Raw genomic sequence first — 22,643 nt, 5'->3', positions numbered from 1 at the left:
GACCTAACAAAACATCAGAAGGATCACCTGCTTCTGGACCACTGTTGACCAGAGGTAACTGAAACTGTGGAAAGTAAAACCCTGGGTTAAGAGGCGTGGGGATTACTGTATTTCCTTCAGCTCATTGGTGATAGGGGGCACCTGGGTGGCTCAGTCAGCTAAGCATCTGACTAATGGTTTAGTTCCAGTCATGATCTCAGGGTCATGAGATGGAGCCCCATGTTGGGCTCTATGCTCAGTGGGGAGTCTGCTTGAGGATTTCTCTCTCTCTCCCTCTGCCCTTCCCCAGGCCCCACTCACTGTCTGTCTGTCTGTCTCTTTCTCCCAAATAAATAAATAAGCCTGAAAAAAAAACCCACAAGTGGATAAATAAACAAATTTGGCATCTTGACATACATGATGAGATAAGGCTGCTCACTGGTCTCAGACCACCTTAAATTACTAATAATTAAAAGGTACTTCCTAAATGATCTTGCACAGTGTGACTTTATCAATTAGGATATGTCTTGTCCAATATCTATCCATATATCCTGACATAACATACGAGATTTCTTTAACTCAGAATTTTATCAAAACAAGTGGAGAATGACTCAACATCTTGTGATGAATACTCCAGACAATTTGTTATAAAGATTCATGGGACAAACTGTAAAGGATTCAAAGTGGACTGAAATGTGTGTCTTTAGTTCCTTCTCATTAAAGAACTAATGATATTTCTTCAATACAGTGGCTAGAATCTTACTCCATCTGAATTTATTTCTTTTCTTGTTCCTCAGTTGAAGCTGGGAGAGAAGTTATTTCTGTCAGGACTCTTATTTAGAGTGTCAGGCAATTGTTTTCCTTCATGACCAAGCAACTATTTAGACAATTATGCATTGCTCTGTATATAAAAGTAGAGTGCAAGAGACTGCATAGTTTGGGGCAGCAGTGGTTCACCTGTGTGATCAGCTACCCATGGGGTGGCAATCAGGGGCAGTAGGAGGATGGGTGGCCCTTCCTTTTTACAGAAGCAGCTACCTCTTGTTTGTTGTATTTAGGAAAAACCGGTAGCTTCGAACTGACATAGTTTGTATGTATAAGCCATCATGAGATGATATCCATCAGTCAACAACTTGCCTGACATTGTATATGCTACAATGCTAGTTTTTATTTTTTTCTACCAAATACACCAGTTCTATTATTTAAATTCGAATAGTTGGCTTATGAAAATATAGCTTCTGCCAGAACCCAGAACTGCCCTAAACCATATCAAATGAACAATGAATCCTCAGGGGTCAGTATTGCTCTGTGTTCACTGACAGCTCACATTATTAAAGAAAATGTTTTTTTGTGCCTTTCTGTCAAATCAAAATGTTTCTCTAATATGTCAAGCAATTGCTTGTTTCGAATATCTGTCGGATTTGCCATTGCTGCTAGATTAAGGTCAAAGTTGACAACTGAGCAAGACATTGATAATACTTCCCAATAAGCAGAGGGTATGATCCTGACAGCATATTTTATGTTGGAACCTTAGTTCTTATTTGATTCTATTTAACCACTTAAATATTGTACCAAGTAGGAATATATCTGCTAAAAGTATAAAAAAGCAAGTTTGACATTTAACAGAGATTAAGTTCTTCAAACACAGTCTACGTACCATGTTTGTAATCTTGAGTGTCATTATGAATTCAAGCCAACTGTCTAGAAATATTTAATCCATGTGCATCTAACAGAGAGGCAATAGTTCCCAAAGTATGTTTGTTGTAAGCACACATCTGTTGGTTGCACATGACTTGCTAATCCTATTTTAGGACTGATTATGTAAAAATACTTGCACCATATGTCATTATCCTGGAATATTTGTATAGGCAAGATCATTAAATTTTTCAGATGTCCTTTCTAAAAAAAAATAAGATACAATTGTTTGTAGAATTAAGAGCAATGTCGTTTTTTTAATATGCATAAGTTTTGATGAAGATAACATTTGTGGATTATATACTGATACATATACTCATTCAAATGAAACTTGTTCAAAGTCACCTCTAAGACACTACAATTGATTTTCTTGCAAATGTCATATGATAAGATTTAATAGCAAAAGGGAAATGTTTCACAAATTAAAGGATGAAATTCATTTTCAAGTACTTCAATATGTCTGTTGATTAAATTACTTTCAATAAGGTGACTTTATTTTGAAGGTCAAAAGATTTCCAGCACTGTAAGGAAGGGACTTTCCCAACCTCCCAAAAAAGGTAATTATAAAATGTCTCCATTTTTACTAGAAAAACTTAAAATCATTTGGGACCATAATATACTTTATTTTTTATTTTTATAGTATTTTCTCATATACTTATAAACAAGTTTCCAAAAACTTGAAAAGAGCTATTTTTCTTGACCTTATTTTTTAAGAAATAAAGATAAATGATATAACTAAAACTCCACCTCTATATTTGTTGAATACATTCATTTTATTTGTATCTGAGATAAAGTATGTACTCTAAGTACAATCACAGTTCAAAATAAGTCCACAAAGGAACTCATCTACAATAGCTTCCCCCCTAAAACTTCCCAGAGGCTGCCTAGTTCACAATCATCCATAGTAGATAACAGTCCTATATTATGTTCTTTCACTTTGATCGAATACCAGGAGAATCCCTGAATTGCAAAGGACTGAGTAAGTAGAATTCTGTCAAAAGGAATATTCTGTTAGGTTGTGTATATTTGAAGTAACTCCAGTCAGAGCTGAGAGAGTTAAATTTTCTTATATTCTAAGAAATACCAACAGATAGTTTTAAGTTTTTGTTTTGCACTGTTCAAGTCTTGCACGCCTTCCCACATTTTATGGAAATTCAGAAGAAAAATGCAATTGGATGATTTCACACTGCTTAATATATTCATTGTGGTCATTAATAAGCAAGAATATCTTTAGATGTAATTAGTGGGCACTTCTACACTAGGTTTTGCTTTAATTTAAAATACTTTAAAAGTTTAGTTTCTCTGATTTTACTCTATATTATAAACTTTTAGGAGAAAAAATTACTATTACCAGTGCATCATTAAAGCATCTCACATATTAAAACTATTTACAGATATTCATAGGTCATAACAACCAGAAATATTTGTACAGAGAAAAGCTCTTTTTTTGAGAGAAATGATATTAACAAATTAATTTATTATTTAAAAAGTGATTTTAAAATAAAGAATAAAAATTATTGAAAAGTTTATTATGATTAATAGCAAAGTCTTTCACTGTAATGATATTCATTACATTGGAAGAAATCAGTTTCTGAAAACTAATGATGGTCAATATGTCAGATAGATAGATAGATAGATAGATAGATAGATAGATAGATACCAAAGGAGACTAGAAGAAAACAAATTTTGAACGTTTTTTTTTTGGTCTCTTAACACAATGTAAAATTCACATAGCATAAAATTTATCATTTTAAAATTTATAATTCAGTGGCATTTAGTGCATTTACAGTATTGTACAGCCATGACTTCTCTCAAGTTTCAAATGATCACCCCTTCTTCTCTCCTCCCACTGCCTGTCAACCTATAATATATTTTTTGTCTCTGGAGTTGCCTAGCCTGGATATTTCATATAAATAAAATCATGTAATATGACATCTTTTGTGTAAAGCTTCTTTCACTTAGCTTAATGTTTTTAAGGATTATCCAAGTTGCAGCACGTGTCAGTACTTCATTCCTTTTTGTGACTGAATACTTTTTCATTGTATTGTACACCACAATTTGTTTATCCATCCATCTATTGATGGATATCTAGAAGAACTGTTTGGCTGGTGAATAATGGATAATGCTGCTCTAAACATTTGTGTATGTGTATACTTACTTGTGTCTGTATGGTCAGAAGTTTTCATTGCTCATTGGTATACACCTAGGAATGGAGCTGCTGAGTTATATGGTAATTCTACATTTAGCTTTTTGAAGAATTGTCCATATGTCTTCCACAGTGGCTGAGCTATTTTGAATTCTCAACAGCAATATAAGGGTTCCTATTTCTCCATGTTCTTGTCAATATAGCTATTTTACACTGTTTTTATTATAGTCATTCAAGTCACTGTGAAGCAGTGTCTCATTGTGGTTTTGACTTGCAATTCTTTAATCACCAATGATGTTAAACATCATTTCATGTGTTTGTTGGCCATTTGGGTATCTTCTTTAGAAATATGTCTATTAAAAAAAAAGAAATATGTCTATTTAAGTTGTCTTTTTTAAAATTGAATTGTCTTTTTGTTGTTAAGCTGTAAAAGTATAAAACTTCTTTAATTTAAAGTTAGTATCTTTGTTAGTTATATGATTTTCAATTAGTTTTTTGCCATTCTGCAGGTTTTCTTTTCATTTTCTTGATAATTCCCAACCGGTTTTAATTTTTATGAAGTCCAATTTATCTGTATTTTTCTTTTGGTAACAAATTTAAGAATCCATTGACAAATCTGAGATCAAGAAGATTTACTCCTATATTTTCTTTTTAAGTGTTATAGTTGTAGCCCTTCTGTTTAGATCACTGATCAATTTTAATTAATTTTAAATATGAAATGGGGTTAAGAGCTCAATTTCATCCTTTTGTATTCTATCTCCCACTAAGTAGTCTTGGCACCTTCATGAAAAACCAATTGGCCATATATATTTGAGTTTGTTTCTGAACTCTCAATTCTATTCCATTGGTCAATATTTCTATCCTTATGCCATTATACACTGTTTTTATTATTGTAGCTTTGTAGTAAGTTTTAAAATCAGAAAATGTGTCTTCTAACTTTATCTTTTTCAATATTGTTTTGGCTATTTAATACCCCTTGTGATTCCATATGAATGAGCTACTTATTTGTACAAAAGAGATAATTGGTAGACATTGCCTGATATTCAAATAGAACCTTGAGGATAGGACCCATGTTGCTTTTCATTTGCATATTTTCATATTTTGAATTTCAAGGTTGTTGGTAATTCAGGCTGTGTCTATTCTAAAAATGTTTTCAGCAAAATCCAATTTAAGGGCACATTCTAAATAGTCTTCCTATTTTATTTTTAACTTATGGCTTTTTGATTATATTGTTGGGATTAAGATAGGACCCATATTTATTGTAAAAGTTTTTAAAAAAATAAAATAAAAGTTTAAAGACTTTGAGACAAATAGGTGGTTCAGTGGTTGAGCTTCAGCCCTTGATTCAAGTCGTGATCCTGGGGTCCTGAGATTGAGTTCTGCCTCAGGGTCCTTGCAAGAACCATGCTTCTCCCTCTGCCTATGTCTCTGCCTTTTTGTATGTGTGTCTCTCATGAATAAATAAATAAAATCTCTTTTAAAAAGTTTAAAGACTTTCAAATAAACATTGGGCTAAAGTATATCTGATGAAGAATAGATGACATGTCAATGTTTTGGCCAGAAATTAGCACTGTCCTGGCTATTTATTATTATTATTATTATTAAAAAATACTTTTGGTTAAAAAATGCTAACCATTGTTTGAGCTTTCAGTGAGTCATAACATTTTTGCTGATAGAAGGTCTTTCATGTTGAGGACTGCTGACTGATCAGGACGGTGTTTCCTGAAGGTCAGAGTGGCTGTGGCAATTTTTTAAAATAAGACAATGATGAAGTTTGTCCCATCAATTCTGAATGCCACATCAAATGTGCAGGAATACTCCTTGGCCTATACCCTTTCAGGGAATTTCTTTGATTGGGTATGAAATTTCTTCCACAAATACCTAGATTGCTGGATCTATGAGGCAGTAAAGAACAAGAGTAAATTAAAAATATTCTTCCCATCCCCTTACCTTAGATTCACACCTTTAAAATGGTATGGAAAACCCATCTATTGAAGAGACTGTCTTTCTTCCAATGGATAGTCTTTCCTCCTTTATCGAATATTAGTTGCCCATAAAATTCAGGGTCCACTTCTGGATTCTCTATTCTGTTCCACTGATCTATGTGTCTGTTTTTGTGCCAGTACCACACTGTCTTGATGACCACAGCTTTGTAGTACAACCTGAAATCTGGCATTGTGATGCCCCCAGATATGGTTTTCTTTTTTAAAATTCCCCTGGCTATTCGGGGTCTTTTCTGATTCCACACAAATCTTAAAATAATTTGTTCTAACTCTCTGAAGAAAGTCCATGGTATTTTGATAGGGATTGCATTAAACGTGTATATTGCCCTGGGTAACATTGACATTTTCACAATATTAATTCTGCCAATCCATGAGCATGGAATATTTTTCCATCTCTTTGTGTCTTCCTCAATTTCTTTCAGAAGTGTTCTATAGTTTTGAGGGTATAGATCCTTTACATCTTTGGTGAGGTTTATTCCTAGGTATCTTATGCTTTTGGGTGCAATTGTAAATGGGATTGACTCCTTAATTTCTCTTTCTTCAGTCTCATTGTTAGTGTATAGAAATGCCACTGACTTCTGGGCATTGATTTTGTATCCTGCCACGCTACCGAATTGCTGTATGAGTTCTAGCAATCTTGGGGTGGAGACTTTTGGGTTTTCTGGGAAAATTGGACATCCACATGCAGAAGAATGAAACTAAACCACTCTCTTTCACCATACACAAAGATAAACTCAAAATGGATGAAAGATCTAAATGTGAGACAAGATTCCATCAAAATCCTAGAGAAGAACACAGGCAACACCCTTTTTGAACTCGGCCATAGTAACTTCTTGCAAGATACATCCACAAAGGCAAAAGAAACAAAAGCAAAAATGAACTATTGGGACTTCATCAAGATAAGAAGCTTTTGCACAGCAAAGGATACAGTCAACAAAACTCAAAGACAACCTACAGAATGGGAGAAGATATTTGCAAATGACATATCAGATAAAGGGCTAGTTTCCAAGATCTATAAAGAACTTATTAAACTCAACACCAAAGAAACAAACAATCCAATCATGAAATGGGCAAAAGACATGAACAGAAATCTCACAGAGGAAGACATAGACATGGCCAACATGCATATGAGAAAATGCTCTGCATCACTTGCCATCAGGGAAATACAAATCAAAACTACAATGAGATACCACCTCACACCAGTGAGAATGGGGAAAATTAACAAGGCAGGAAACAACAAATGTTGGAGAGGATGCGGAGAAAAGGGAACCCTCCTACACTGTTGGTGGGAATGTGAACTGGTGCAGCCACTCTGGAAAACTGTGTGGAGGTTCCTCAAACAGTTAAAAATATACCTGCCCTACGACCCAGCAATTGCACTGTTGGGGATTTACCCCAAAGATACAAATGCAATGAAACGCCGGGATACCTGCACCCCGATGTTTCTAGCAGCAATGGCCACTATAGCCAAACTGTGGAAGGAGCCTCGGTGTCCAACGAAAGATGAATGGATAAAGAAGATGTGGTTTATGTATACAATGGAATATTACTCAGCTATTAGAAATGACAAATACCCACCATTTGCTTCAACGTGGATGGAACTGGAGGGTATTATGCTGAGTGAAGTAAGTCAGTCGGAGAAGGACAAACATTATATGTTCTCATTCATTTGGGGAATATAAATAATAGTGAAAGGGAAAATAAGGGAAGGGAGAAGAAATGTGTGGGAAATATCAGAAAGGGAGACAGAACGTAAAGACTGCTAACTCTGGGAAACGAACTAGGGGTGGTAGAAGGGGAGGAGGGCGGGGGGTGGGAGTGAATGGGTGACGGGCACTGGGTGTTATTCTGTATGTTAGTAAATTGAACACCAATAAAAAAAAAAAAAAAAAAAAAAAAGCTGCTGTGCTGGGCAGGGAGCCCTGGGGCAACAAAAAAAAAAAAAAAAAAAAAAAGAAAACCCATCTAACTACCAAATATGGGATAAAAACAGGTGATTTCATGTAAAGGTGAGATGGAAGAGAAAGTAGTCATAAATAAAGAAAAGGATTGGGATGGCTGGGTTGCTCAGTGGTTGAGAGTCTATCTTCAGCTCAGGACATGATCCTGGAGTTCTAGGATCGAGTCCCACACCGGGCTCCCCACCGGGAGCCTGCTTCTCCCTCTGCCTATGTCTCTGCCTCTCTCTCTGTATCTCTCCTGAATAAATTAATAAAATCTTTTTAAAAATGAAAGGATTGCAGTTTAGAATACTGTATCACTTTAAGAAATCAAACCAGATTCTTAAAGTTTATTTGAAAAAATAAGAACTTTTTGGAAAATGTTGCCACAATGAAGAAGAATAAACTATCATGTAAAAGAAACAATACAAAGAGAAAGAAGTTATACAACTATCTTCGTTTCTATCCAGACGTTCCCTGGATAGAAACGTCTCTCAGTTGTTCCTGAAGTTTGTGGCTACAGTGATCCTTGCAGAAAGAGAGGAAACACCTGGAAGCCTATATGTGGCCTCTCTTGCCTTCACTAAATATACCTTTTTCCTAATATAAGTATTAGTCAAATGAAAGTATGAATAAACAAAATGAAATTCAGGAAGATAATATGTCTAACATAAATTGCACTAAAATCCCTGCACAGAGATTTAACACTTGTTGTGACTCTATAATTATAAAACCAAATAAATATTACTTGAGGAAAAAAAGGCATCAGAAGGCAAAGATATGGTAAACTCAGAACATACAAGCCAAAGAACTCTCCTAAAGGAAGAATTAAAGGTAAAACAAACAACCAAAAAGCAAACAAACAAAAAATACAAGACAACAACAACACATTCCTGAAAAGTTACAAAAAGAGATACATCTCACCACTTGAAGAGAAAAGTCACAGTGGAAAGGGACAAAGTGATAAATTTCAGATATCCAATTAATAAAGCTGAGGGTGATATTAAGCACATTAATAGAAGCAAAATGGTTGTGCAATGGGGGAAAGTTAGAAAGGACAAAAACGGTCAATTGGGGACTTATTTTCCATATTATTATTAAACTAAAATTAGGAAAAAAAGGTTATTTTGCAATGAAGTTGTGACTATCTGGCCCCATTCATGGCTCTTTTGTCTTCTTTAATCTGTAATACTTCCTGGGTCTTTCCTTGTCTTTATCATGTGGACACGTGGACAATTCCATTCAAGTGTATCTGATGTTGCCTCATGACTAGGTCCAGGCTGTGCACTTCTAGAAGGAGGACCACATGCTCAGGGTATCCTATCAGGAAGTACATCTCTCCCATTTCTGGTCACATTAGTTTTGACCTCTGTGGTTAAGGTGATAGCTGTTAGATCTCCCACTGTGAAGTAAGTAAGTTATCATTAACATGTACTGAGGGGTTAATATTTTGAAGCTATGTAGCTATGTTGTTCCTCATCCAACTTTTACCACCAGTTTTAGTATTTGTTAAGGTCCTGCCCTGAGTCAATTATGGCCCATGAAGGATGAAGAAGAATGAAGATTCAGTTACAAACCTTGGTTCTGAAAAAATAAAATGAAATAAAAGTTAAAAAAAAAAAAACCTTGGCTCTGAATACCCAAGACCCTGCTCCAGGAGGACCAGCTTGAAGAAGGGTGATGAAGGAAAGAGAAAGGAAAAAGGATAAAGCTAATATTAGTGCATATTGATTTTATAATAAAAATATAAATGTTTCTCAAATCATTTGTGATTATCTTGGGTATGTTCCTTCCAGAACCTACCATGCTCTACGTATTGTAGATTATTGTATTAGGCAGAAATTATGCATCGGAGAAGAGGACAGATTGCCGTCTGGCAGTGGAAGTAAGACAACTCACTTAAGTAAACGTAAACAGTGATTAAATGTGCCGTGGGAGAGGGAAGTTGTAAGGACTCTTATCTAATGATCACTGTTTTCCCCACAGTAGAAGTGACATTTATTTGCAGAACATGAGCTGGAGGAAGTTGGAATTTAAGCCTGCAAGGATAGTCTCTGCAGGCTGGACAGGTGCTGAGGGCCCAGTGGCTTGGTAAACTGGCTCTGAGAGGGAGATTTGTCTGCACCAATGCAAGGACAGGATGGGCAGGGGGAGGCGTGGAGCTATGACATCACAACGGGCTCAGCCATCCCAGCGGAGCTCTGGGGCCAGATGCTCGCCCCTTTAGAGTCTCTCGACTGGATGAGGGGCCCAGGCCTTTATCCATCTACCACTGGTCCATCATTGGAGAACAGCTGCCTCTGGGAAGGGAGTGTGACCCTTGGTCATGACAATTTTCTTCACAGAAGGATAATCACCTGGAGGGGCAGTGCAGCTCTAAGCTCCCAGATGTCCTCACAGCTGGTCACTGTAGTAAAGGGTGCTTAGTCCTGGAAGGGAGGAGGGGTGGGAGGGATGGGAGTAAAGCACAGCTACCGTTACACAAGAACCCAACACTCCTTAAGTGCAGCGGGATACACCAACAGAAGGGAAGGGCCTGCAGCAGGAGCACAGTGTACACAGATCACCGGAAACAAGGCCTGTTTGTCATACCTTTGCAACTTCCACTGAGTTCTATGCTTCCCTTATGGTAATCTATGACAAAAGTAAACTTGGCTTTAAACACTTGTTTACAAAGTGCTGGCACCTGAATTTCTTGGTTGTTGTAAATTAATTTATCTGTGGAGAGGAGGGAAATATCTGAACGTTAAAATCACAGCTGAGGATGCTTTATAATACTCAGAGGAACATGCACGAGGAAAAACTGGTGCCAGAAGAATGGAATAATTACAATCTCCCTGTCGATTGGCTTTGGGAGTGAAATATCTTCTTCCTGTGTGATAAATAAATAAAATCTCAATATTTAAGGCCTCGTCAGAAACATCCAACTCTGAGCTACAGGAATTTCCATGCTGCCTGCAGGGTGATCGGTTGCCATTGAGGACCAGTGACTCTTAAATGATGAGATGAATTAAATAAGTGCTTACAGACTCTTCAATTCCTGATTAGACAATGAGACAAAGATTAAGATGATATTTTTAAAAAGGCATTTTACGGTTTCTATTTAGAAATCTTTGGGTGTTGAATCTGTGTTGACATTAAATACTACATCAATGTTTAAACTCATGACCATTCTTTCTCATTGCATTATATTTTGGAAAGAACATATTCTCATGTATTTTAATACATCTATACAGACAAAATAAACTGTAGTTTCAGTGTGTTTGGTGAACATTACCCACCGTCTAATTTTGGAGTTCTCAAAAAAATTTTTTAGTTGCAACGTTTTATTAATATTTTTTTAAATTGGCATAAAAATTCTATCTGTTGAGGCATAAGAGATTGGTTGATATATAAATATTTGCCTCCACAAGGAAGTGAAATTATTTTTTTTCCTTTTCAATTAGTTCTTTTTTTTTTTTGTATATATTTTATTGGAGTTCTATTTGCCAACATATAGTATAACACCCAGTGCTCATCCCATCAAGTGCCCACATTGATGGTCTTTCTGACCTCTCCGACCATTAAAAATGACCAAAGATTCCAAAGAGCTTTTTTAGGTCATGTGAGTTTTACTTATCATTACTTACTACCTATCAATCATTATTGGAAACAGAAACAGAAACTTTCTAAATATACCACTGAAAAATAGCAGCTATAAAATTATGTATCACCATAAAAACATATTTTTGAAGAAAAACAAACATTTTAAAAACAAAAGTGTACATACTGAGTACAATGGCATCGCTTTACATTTTTGCATTAAAAAAAAATAAACCTGGCTAAAGAGAAGTCAGCCATTTGAACTTCTACAGTCAATGATTTGCCAAATGGTGTTTTGGTTGAAGATATGAGGAAAATTTAGCCTCATACAGAAATAGGTTAAAAAGAATTTTTTAATTATCTTTTTTCTTATTTTCTTATTTTGAGATAATTATAGACTTACATGCACATACTGGAAGCAATGGGAGAGATCTTGTGTGTGCCCTTCACTTAGGTTCACCTGGGGGCAACATCTTCCAGAACCAGAGTCCAACATCGCAGCCAGGATATTGGCTAGAATGCTGTCAGCATCTAGGTATCCAGTTGCCTCTCGTGTTGCCCTCTTCCAGCTGCACCACATCCCTCCTCCACACACACGGCAACCATTAGTCTCTTCTCCCTCTTGATGCCACATCATTTGCAGACTATTATATAATTGGAATGTCACCTCTTAGGATTGATATTTTCACTCAGAATAATTTTCTGGAGTTTCATCCAGGTTGTTGTGTGCATCAGTAGTTTGTTCCTTTTTATTGGTGAGTATTCTTTATAATGTGAATCACCATAATTTGCTTTGAAGGACATCTAGATTGTTTCCAATTGTTTTGTTTTTTTGTGTTAGTTTTGGTTTTTTGCTATTATAAACAAAATTTCTAGAAATATTAGTGCCCAGGTTTGTATGTCAACACAAATTTTCATTTCTCTGAGATTGGATCATATGGTACATGCATGTTTAGGTTTTTAGGAACTGTTTTCCAGAGTGGCTGCACCATTTTACCTTCCCAATGTAATATACAAGCAACGGGTTTCTGTTAATGCTCATCAGCATTACCATTGTCACTATATTTTCCTGAGAAATATGTGGAAATACCTCATTGTGGGTTTAATTTACATTTACCAAGTGGCTAATGATGTCAAACATCCTTTCTTGTGCCTATCTGCCATCTCTACATCATTATCATTGACATGTCTGTTCATGTATTTTGCCTGTTTTCTAATTGGAATTTTTTTTTTTACCACTGGGTTTAGAGAGAATATAAAATATTCTAAAGACTAACCCTCTGTTGGACATATAATTTGCAAATATTCTGCCCCCTTTGGTATTTGATTTTTGGTTTTTAGTTTTTTTTTCCCTCTAAACAGGGTTTTGATGGAGCAAAAGTTGTTAATTTTAATGAAATTCAACTTTCCAATTTTTCTTTTATGGATCATGTTTTGGTGTTAGGTGTAAGAATTGTACAGTATAGACATTTTTTGTCTGAAAACTTTGTCTTATTTTTCCCCCTTTAAGTGTTGTATTTTTCTATTTTACACCTAAATCTATAATCCATTTTGAATTATTTTTTGTATAACAAGTTTATACACTAATACTTTTTGTATAATTTTATTTTGTATTGATTTAGGTTGAGATTTTTTTTTATCTTATTTTGTTTTGTTTTTTGCCAATGGATGTCCAGATACACAAGCACCATTTGTTGAGAAAGAAACTTGTGTCTGATGAATTGCTTTTGGACTTTTGTCAAACTAATTTTGTTATATTTTTGGGGGGGTTATTCCTGGGTTCTCTATTCTGTATCTGTATCTTTCTCTCTGTCAACATCACACATCACCTTGATTACTGTAACTATATAATACACTTTCAACGTGGGTAGACTGATTATTCCCACTTTACTTTTCTCAAAGTTGTTTTAGTTACTCTACTTCCTTTGTTTTTCCATATGAATTTCATAATAACCTTGTTTCCTCTTACAAACATTATTTCTGATGTTTGAGTAGAAATTTTGTTAAACCTGTACATCAACTTTTGGCAAATTGACATCTTTACTATATTACCCTTCCAATAAATGATTATAGAATGTCTATCCATTTATTTAAATCTTTTTTTAAACATAATCTTTCATCAATATTTTGTCATTTCTAACATACAACTTGAGTACAAGTTTTGTTAGATTTTACACCTATTACAGGTTTACACCATTGTAAAGAGCATTATGTTTTTGACCTCAAAACCCATGTGTTCACTGCTACTCTATAGAAGTATTGTTGAAAAAAAAAAAAAAAAGAAGTATTGTTGATCTTGTATCCTGTGATCTTGCTGAACTCAATTATTAGTTCTGGGAGTAATTTTATAGATGCCTTGTATTTCCTATGTAGACAATCGTGTCATCAGCAAAGAAGGGCGGTTTTCTTTCTTCCTTTCCAAACAATATGACTTTTTTCTTGCCTTATTGTCCTAGCTAGAATTCCACTCTTGACATCTGTAAGCCCCTCTGGTACTAGCATGTTAGGGAGAATGAGTGAAGCCATCTGGAAGGGATGAAAGTCTCTTCTCCCCGCTGCCGGAGGCTTTGTTGTCTCTGTGAGGATGGAGACACAGTTTTGTCTGGGTTTTTGGCTAAAATAGAGCTATTAGTGTCTAAAAGTTTTCCCTTTCACTCTCCTTGGCTAGAGAGCAGGCTTCTGGGAGGCTTTATTGTCTGTGTCAGTTTCCACCGAACCCACCACCTAGAGACAAACAGGATAGCTAGGAACTCACTCTCATGCATTCCTTTTCTGAGGTCTCTGGTCAGTTGCAACCTTTCAGAATATTCTTAAATTTTATTTTACATAGAGCCCATGATTTTTATGGATACGTAGAAGAAAAGAATAAGGAAAATATATATCTATTCCATCTTCCTAGAAGTGGAAGGCTGAGTCAAAGACATCTTGAAGATGCTTTCCTAAGAATATATATTTTTAATTTTTCTCATTACTTTTTCTCAAAAATGAGACCAATTAAAATAATCTATTTGGAAAATACCTTAGTGATATTAGCTTATGTAAATCTGTGACAATGTTGAATGCTATTTGTTATCAGTATCTATTATAATATGTTTTTAGACCAAAGCATTTCAGCAAGTGCTTATCTAAAAAGTAGACATTTATAGAATGCAGTTCTCAGATAAATATTCTTCTTTAAACCATAAGAAAATGATTGATAGTTTGAATTTATCCAACAAATTCACATAAAACATTTATAGGTAAAATGCAGTTGGGTTTTAAAGCATAATAATCAAAATAGGATTTGGTCATTTGACAGTTTACATAAATCAATAATGGTTTTGAGGTTAGTTTTTTAGTCAATGCAACAAGATATATCTTGATTCTAACTCAGCAATACCATTGATACCTTATGATACAAACCTGGTGTTATCAGGAACTCATACTACTTTATGTTTTTTTATATTAAATTTCAGTTAGTTAAAATACAGTATAACATTAGTTTCAGGCATACAAAACAGTTGAGTCAACATTTCCATACAAACCCAGTGGTCTAAAAAAAAAAAAAATACCCAGTGGTCTATCATAATCTCCATCACCTGTTTCACTTATCACTGTCTGAACCACTTTAAAAATCATTGCTAATATTACAACTTGTTCAACACATATACGTATTTTTTAATAAAATTATGATTTGGACAGCCTAGGTGTTTCAGCGGTTTAGCGCCACCTTCAGTCCAGGGACTGATCCTGGAGACCCGGGATGGAGTCCCACTTTGGGCTCTCTGCATGGAGGCTGCTTCTCCCTCTGCCTGTGCCTCTGCCTCTTTCTGTGTGTCTCTCATGAATAAATAAATAAAATATTTTTTAAAATAAATAAAATAAAATAAAATAATAAAATAAAATAAAATAAAATAAAATAAAATAAAATAAAATAATAAAATAAAATAAAATAATAAAATAAAATAAAATAATGATTTGAGTGTGCCTGAAAATATGTGGAAATACCTCTTAGTGCAAAATAGAATGTTAATGTCAGTAAAAAGAGAGCAATATTAAACAAAATTCTCTGGGGAATATTTTTTTTTTAGACTTATTTATTTATTTGAGAGGGGTGGAAGGACAGAGGGAGTGAGAGAGAGAATCTCAAACAGACTCCCTGGTAAGTGAGAAGCCCAATGTGAGGCTGGATTCCAGGACCCTGAGATCCTGGTCTGAGCCAAAACCAAGAGTCAGAAGATCAACTGACTGTGCCACCCAGGTGCCTCTCTGAATAAAAAATATAGAGATATTTTATCTCTGATTGCAATTTGAATTAATTCTGAGATATAATCCTTCTGACAACATGTCTAGCTTTACCCTGAAGTAATCAAATATTATTATTATTATTATTCCAAACCTTTGAATTCCACCTCTCATTTTTCAGTTCTTTCCACATTTCAAATGGCAAAGCAAATTTCTTTCCAGGACTCTTTCCTTGCCTGGGTTTGCCCAAGAGGAAAGAGGAAGGCTGTAATGATGAATAGAAGCCACTATTCCTACACTGTAATTATAAAAGTCTCTGTGTTATGTTCACATAAAGAGGAGAACTTTTCAAATGTGTCCCAAGGGAACATTAAAAATGGAGTGTAGGACAAGGCAAGAGCTCCAAAGAAAAAGAGAGAAAGGGAGAGAGAAAGCAGAGGTGAGGTGACACGAGCAGAGAGCAGAGAAGAGGCAGAAGAGTGGGCACTCACATTCACAGGCCCAGGGTGGCCATTTACACCCCACAAGAACAGGTGTGCAGCAAACTTTTCTCTTCAGGTAACTTACTCCCTGGAATCTCATTAGAACACATTGTTACCCTAGTTATAATCATCTCCCATACTCCCCTGGAGAACCAACTTCTGGCCAGGCACCTCAAAGGACTCCATGCTCCTGCTCAGATCTCCATGCTCTGCCAAGAGACAGGGCCTCTAACTCTGAGGGGCCATGGAAAAAATTGAGTACAAGTCAGATGGTTCATGTCTTCATTGGGAAAAACATTACACTGTTATTTTCCCTAATGTCTGAAAAGTCTGATTAGGGAAACTGAATTTTCCCTAAGGAGTCCCATGCCATTCCCTGCTCCCCATACCCGAATTCCACAGTCAGTGGAGACCACCTCATCCAGTAGGAGGAGGAGCACACAATCAAAACTACTATAGAAAAATGAGGCTATAGGTCAGGATTTTCCTGTTTGGCGGATTTTTTTTTTTTCCCTAACTGCTCAGTTTTCCTAATGAAAGTAGGTTTTAAGAACAATAATAACAAGGTCTGTCTATGTTTCTCACATTCTGAAACACAATAACAACATTGTAGGAATTAAGCAGAACGTAGGAAAATACAGTGCTACTACCCTTTGTTCTATTCATAGCTCAGCAGCCTAATTTCTAATCCACTCAAAGAAGAGGCAGCCATTCAACAATTTAGGAGTATTTCCCCTTCCAACAACTGGTTCACCAGAAAGGGAAACTGGTGGTAATTTATTCCATCCCAACATGTGTAGTCTATACATTAAGAGGTGGAGACTATATGCGTATTAGGTATAGAATTTCATGTCCTGCATTTTTTAGAAAAACCAGAGTCCCTCTTATTTTTAGTATGTGGGTTTTATTTCTTATCAGTGAACTAGGTGACCAGGAGATTTTATCTTGAAGTTGAGCAGTGCTACATTCTATTACAGTGACAGAATTGGGACGAACTTGTGACAACCTGAAACAAAAGACAGAGGGTTGAACATCTACAGGTACATAGCCCCTGTTCTCTCTGAGTTCCATGGAAAGATGCTTGCTCACAGCACCTCTGAATGTACTTTGGGTCTATACTCCATCAGAAGGACACGTGGCCCCGGTTGCTTCCTCCTTTTGGAGGGGCAAGCCTGATGGTGGCCCGCAGAGATATGAGACACTCTGGGCTCAGGGAGAAAATTGTAGATTTTAGGTGCCTCCTACTGGTGTAGGAAGCTCTAGGAAGGGGGGCCTGTCCTACTCATTTCTCTTTTCAGGTAACTCATCAAACTCCACTTCTCAAAGTCCATCCCCTGACCTCAGGGGCTCCTTAAATATAATCCTGTCTTCAGAACTACAAATGTATTGACCTTCTCTTATTTAAACTAGGAAGAAACTGGGTGATTGGCCTCATCCCACTTCTATTTTCTGGATGAACCAAGCAGGTTCTAACTGGATTTGCACCTGGGAATGCAATCACCAATGTAGGATGGTGAGCAGTCTAGACCCAGGCAGCTCCTACTAGGAATGATCACACAACTGGCTCCACCTGGTGGGAAGGTGGATGGCTAAAGGCAGGACAAAATGAATGAGCTCAGTCCGGCTGGAAAGGCACATCAGTCCTTTTTTCCTCCCCTCGGGAGTCTGTAGTCCATGCTGAGGTATCTCAGCCCCAATCCCCACCAATTCCACAATAATCCAAGTCAGTGCTCTACCATGTGGGGCCAGATAGGAGCAGAGGTCATGGCATGTGAGTGGAGCACTTTCATCCATGCCAGAACTCTAGAGAATCCATGTGAGTTTGAAAAGAAGACACTTAACAGGAGCTTAGAGGACATTATCCCTGTCCCAGGGACCCTTCCCCCATTCTCATCTACAACCCCATGGACACAAGAGCTCTATTAAGGCAAAGGGGCCAGAGGTCTAATGGGCCCAAAACCAAAACCGTATAGTCCAAAATCTCTAGAAATGGGGCACAGGTCTGACCTGAGTGTTTCTTTTCAGTGACAGCACAGCAGATGTCATCTTTGGAATATGGGGACGATTCCTTTTTGCTGGAAGAAAAGAGGAACTGGCTAGTCCCTGATGGGACTCCTCAGTGATCTTTTGGTTGATCCCCCCTTTCCCACCCTTGTGCCTCTCATGGCCCTTTATTTAGCTTCTGGGAACATGACCCCTAGTGAGCACAGTTGGTGATTCACATCTGTAACAGCTTGCCAGGGTCGTATTCCCTCAGAGAATCTGGTTATTGGCACCCCGCTTCCATTCCAGACTGACCTCTGGGTTAGCAGCAGTCAGAGTTTGAATACGAATTCCCCAGTTCAGGTCACTGGTCTCCCTACTTTTCCCACCAGGCTTTGTGTCTGGTCCACAGCGCTGGGCAGGCAGGTCAGGACGACCAAGCTCTGGGCACTCTAGGAAAACTCTCAGGAGGAAACCGGAGGTCAACTACTCTATGGGAGAATTTGAGCTTTTGCTTTTTCTCTGCTTTTCCCAGATCCTTACCACACAGGAAGCTGCAATCTTATCACTCTGGGTTCCCCCTTTTACAATAAATCCAATGCTCTGGGATTTCTGTGAACCATTAACTCAGGAATGTGGAGGCTCCACAGTGGGTCCTCAGAGCCAGGTGGTCACCAATGACCCACCCATCCATTCTCAGCTATAGTGACCATGGACTGAGCCTCCATGGTATCCTTCCATAGCCCCCAGGGGTGCTGCTCCATAGTCATCGGATACCCATCAGGACTGTGTTATCAAGCCTACATTCAGCACTACTCCATCCAGAAAATGACTCAGAAAAACACTAACACCATCATTTGATACAGCCTAGCATTCCCAGATAAAAGAACTGATGCAGGGATCCAGCTTCCTGTGGAAAGGAACCCATGAAAGGATACATAGAGTCCATAATGGGGCTCTAGGCATTGTGTTGCTGTGCTGCAGCAGACAGACCTCAGACATGTAGGTCAAATGCTGTCCTCTACATAGGACACACATGGGAAGAAACATACATGGATGAAATAAACAGGTAGGTCTGAGGCATTGAGCACTCTGAGCTTAGATGTCACCACAATAGGAGTGTTACGTTAAGTTGGGTGCTCCCAGAAGCAGACTCTTTAGACAAAGATTTAAACCTAAGTAGTTTCTTTGGGAACTAAAGGACAGTGATCAAGTATAAATAACATGGCTATCCCTAAACCCTTGCACATCTGTACAAACATGACACAACTATCACCAAAAGATGGAGCATATATTTGTTCCCTTTGATTTGGGGCTGGTTCTGTTTTCTTGCATTCACCAGTATAAAATGGTAAAGGTGGCATACTGAGACTTCTAAGCCCACACTTTAAGAGGCAGCTTCCGTTTTCAACCCATGAGTATCCAGTGAAGACGCTTAGGTTAGATGACTCTATGATGAGAGATCATGAGCCCAGCTGTTCTGAGCCGTCCCAGCTGAGGCAACAGACTTGCAACTGAAGACAGTTGGGTAGCGTAGTACCAGCTGAGCTCTCAGCTGAAGACAGCTGTATTAGTGAGCCCAACTGGTACCGCTTATCACAGAAAAACTGCCCAGCTGAGCCCAGAAAATACAGAGATGTAAGAAATTGCTTGAAGCTATTACTTTTGGGGATTGTTTGTTACATAACAGGAGTTAACTAATACAGGAAGTGACGTCAGACAGTACAAATGGGAGAGTGGGGAATTGGAACTGGGAAGGGAAAGAAGCCAAAGACTGTGCATTGATGAACACATTCTTTGTATGCACCTGGGGCTCTGCTTTGTTGGGGACCTCAGGCAGCAGCATTAAGCATGCCTCTGTAGTATTCCGCCTGTTACAATAGAGAACTGGAGTTATTTGGTCATTGGTTGGATATCTTAACCTGGAGATTAATTCCCCAGTATATTGGCTGTCACAGCAAGAAAAACAAAACAAAACAAAACAAAACAAAAACCCAAGTGAAGAATCCTGGGTGGTGCAGTAGACTGGTATGAACAGGAGCCATGACCACTGCAGAAATGCTTCCCATCAGCTGCCCATTCCCTGGAGATCTGGAGGCCTGGCCCCATGGGATATGTGAAGGATTAGTCTCAGCTTATCCATTTTATTGCTGGAGAAGCTAGAAAACATTCCCAGATCATTTATTCCACTTCCTCCAAGATGTTATGGAAGCCTGAAGCTGGGCTGAAAATAACAGCTCCATGAGAAATGAGACATTTTTCCTGTGAATGTGCATTCTTTCTACATCTAGATGGGCGATAGGCAACAGATGATTCCTCACAACATTTCTTTGTACCGTGGGTCACTTAGTTCTAATTTCAACAGATAGTTAATAAGCTGGAAAATCCAAGCACAATACCATGAGCAGGACAGGAGACACTGAGATCTGCCTGGAAGAAGCAGGGACGTACGTACCCAGATGAAGGGGACCCACCAAATAACCAGATGGCAGGAGCTTCTTGGCGGCGTTAGAAACAGAAGCTGGGTATCGTATATACGCCAAAACAAGTGAGGGATAAAACAACAGTTAAGGGAAAACAATGGTAAACTAAATGCAGAATTGAAGGAAAAATAAAAGCTAACATTCAAGTTAGAAGTAGTTGATAATATAGAGGATCGAATCAGCCTTATGACAAAAAAACATGTGAATCAAGGTTCACAATAAAAGGGCACTTGACGGGATGAGCACTGGGTGTTATACTATATGTTGGCAAATCAAACTCCAATAAAAAAAATATACACAAAAAAAAAGGGATGCAGAGAAGATGATAGAGGGAATGGAACATATGAAACTTGTGGGATAGAGAAATGTCAATAAATAGGTGAAAAACAATAGTTAAGTTTAAAAGAAAGCCTCTCATATCTGAAACAGGTATCCCACTCCAACTTCTGGTCAAGTTGGATGCAGAGAAGCTTATTTTCTGAGTGAATGTGGAGAAAAAGGAGCAGTGTGCAGAGAGGCATCACGGAGGAATGATTGAAATTACATGTTTTCAGGACTTGAATTTAAACTCCTTGAATTATCAGGTTGCAAAGCCTTGTTTTTGTATTTTTGTTTTGTTTTGTTTTGTTTTTTTGCTTCTGTCCTTATTACCTCATTTGTAAAAGGGACACAATGGCACTGATTTCATAAAATCGAATGTGTTACCTCTTTTATTTTATTTTATTTTATTTTATTTTATTTTATTTATTTTATTTTATTTTATTTTATTTATTTTATTTTATTTTATTTATTTTATTTTATTTATTGGAGTTCAATTTGCCAACATATAGCATAACACCCAGTGTTACCTCTATTTAATACATATAACAGTGTCTGACACATAGTATTAAATAAATATTAGCTCTTATGATTTGAGGAATCAGTGTTCAGCTTCAGAGGGAAAAAGATTTAGCTGGTAGCTGCTAATTTAGCATTCCATTGCCATCAATGCTAAAATCGGTGAGCGTTCCAGCTGGACATGGGCTTAAACTATTTATACATTGGGTTCTGGTATTGTTATTAAGGGCTATCTTTACAATAATGACACTAATTATTCCTATCATTTTATATATTTTAATGAGCATTTCAGATAAAGTAAGTTAAAAAGTTATTGTCTTCTCCTAGGCTAATCCAGACTTTTCAAGTCAAGATCTAAGCAAAACAACAGGTAGGGATACTTGTCTTTATTGTGTTATTATCCTTTAAAGATACTATCATAGTCTCCTTTAAATATCTTTCCCAGAATTGCATTTATCCACACTTTTCTTCTCCTATCAATAAAGAGCCTTTTGCTCTATGATGCAATAGTTAATAAGTTAAGTCCTTTCCACGTGGTTTTCAAGTGAGAGAATCACCCTCAAGTACCAAGGAATGGCACAAAGGAAATAAACATTTTTTTAAGCTGGAACATTTTAGCTACTACGCAGATAAATGAGCAATGAGTAATCTTGTTGGTCTGTATAGCTGAATGCGCATATTATTATCAAATTCCACATTCAGATATCTTTTAAGACCAAATATCTTTTCCTGAATACATTGGCTTCTGTCCAGATCTTAACACAGCTTACTTAATACATTCTGTTTGCCAACACTTTTATCAATCGTACTAGTTAACATAAACCTTTATTATTACTCATAAAATTACTGAGACTTGATATTTATTTAGCCATCTTACCATGACCATGAATTCCACAAGGTGACTATCTGTTGCATAAAGAAATATTCATTTTACTATGCCCTGTATTTACTACCCTCTTAATTTCCCTTAGTGTCTCTATGACAAACTTTATACTCAGGCATTTGGAATGTCACACTCATTCATCGTGTTGCTCATAATTCATTTATAAACCAGAATAACATTCATGCTCTTGCCAGTCGCTGGAGTGCTGCCCTAGACCTTAACAGGTTTAAATGCCAAATTTTAAAACCACAATTAAAATATTTCATCACCTCATGAGGCTGAACTCTTCCTTTTTTATAAGTGCTTTAGATAATGTGGCTCTTTTTGCCATCTTCTGCACATTTTGTTTAAGCACACTAACAGATAAGATGATTCAAATAATCATTCATTTAGATGTGAAATTATG

The 22,643-nt window shown here is 37.0% G+C and overlaps 1 long non-coding RNA gene across 1 annotated transcript in view; it reads left to right on the top strand.

The window, feature by feature from the left end:
• The first annotated feature begins 7 nt into the window (after nucleotides 1–7).
• Nucleotides 8–22,643, top strand: part of LOC144293496 (uncharacterized) — a 31,633-nt gene continuing 8,997 nt past the window's right edge. Inside the window, exons 1-2 of the long non-coding RNA XR_013360718.1 lie at nucleotides 8–54; nucleotides 21,682–21,724. This is a non-coding gene — a long non-coding RNA (uncharacterized LOC144293496). The remainder of the gene's footprint in view (nucleotides 55–21,681; nucleotides 21,725–22,643) is intronic.

This window comes from Canis aureus, chromosome 21 (assembly GCF_053574225.1).
Source record: "Canis aureus isolate CA01 chromosome 21, VMU_Caureus_v.1.0, whole genome shotgun sequence".
Classification (NCBI taxonomy): domain Eukaryota; kingdom Metazoa; phylum Chordata; class Mammalia; order Carnivora; family Canidae; genus Canis; species Canis aureus.
The sequence above is the reverse complement of the archived record's forward strand: the minus strand, read 5'-3'. Positions and strand labels throughout refer to the sequence as shown.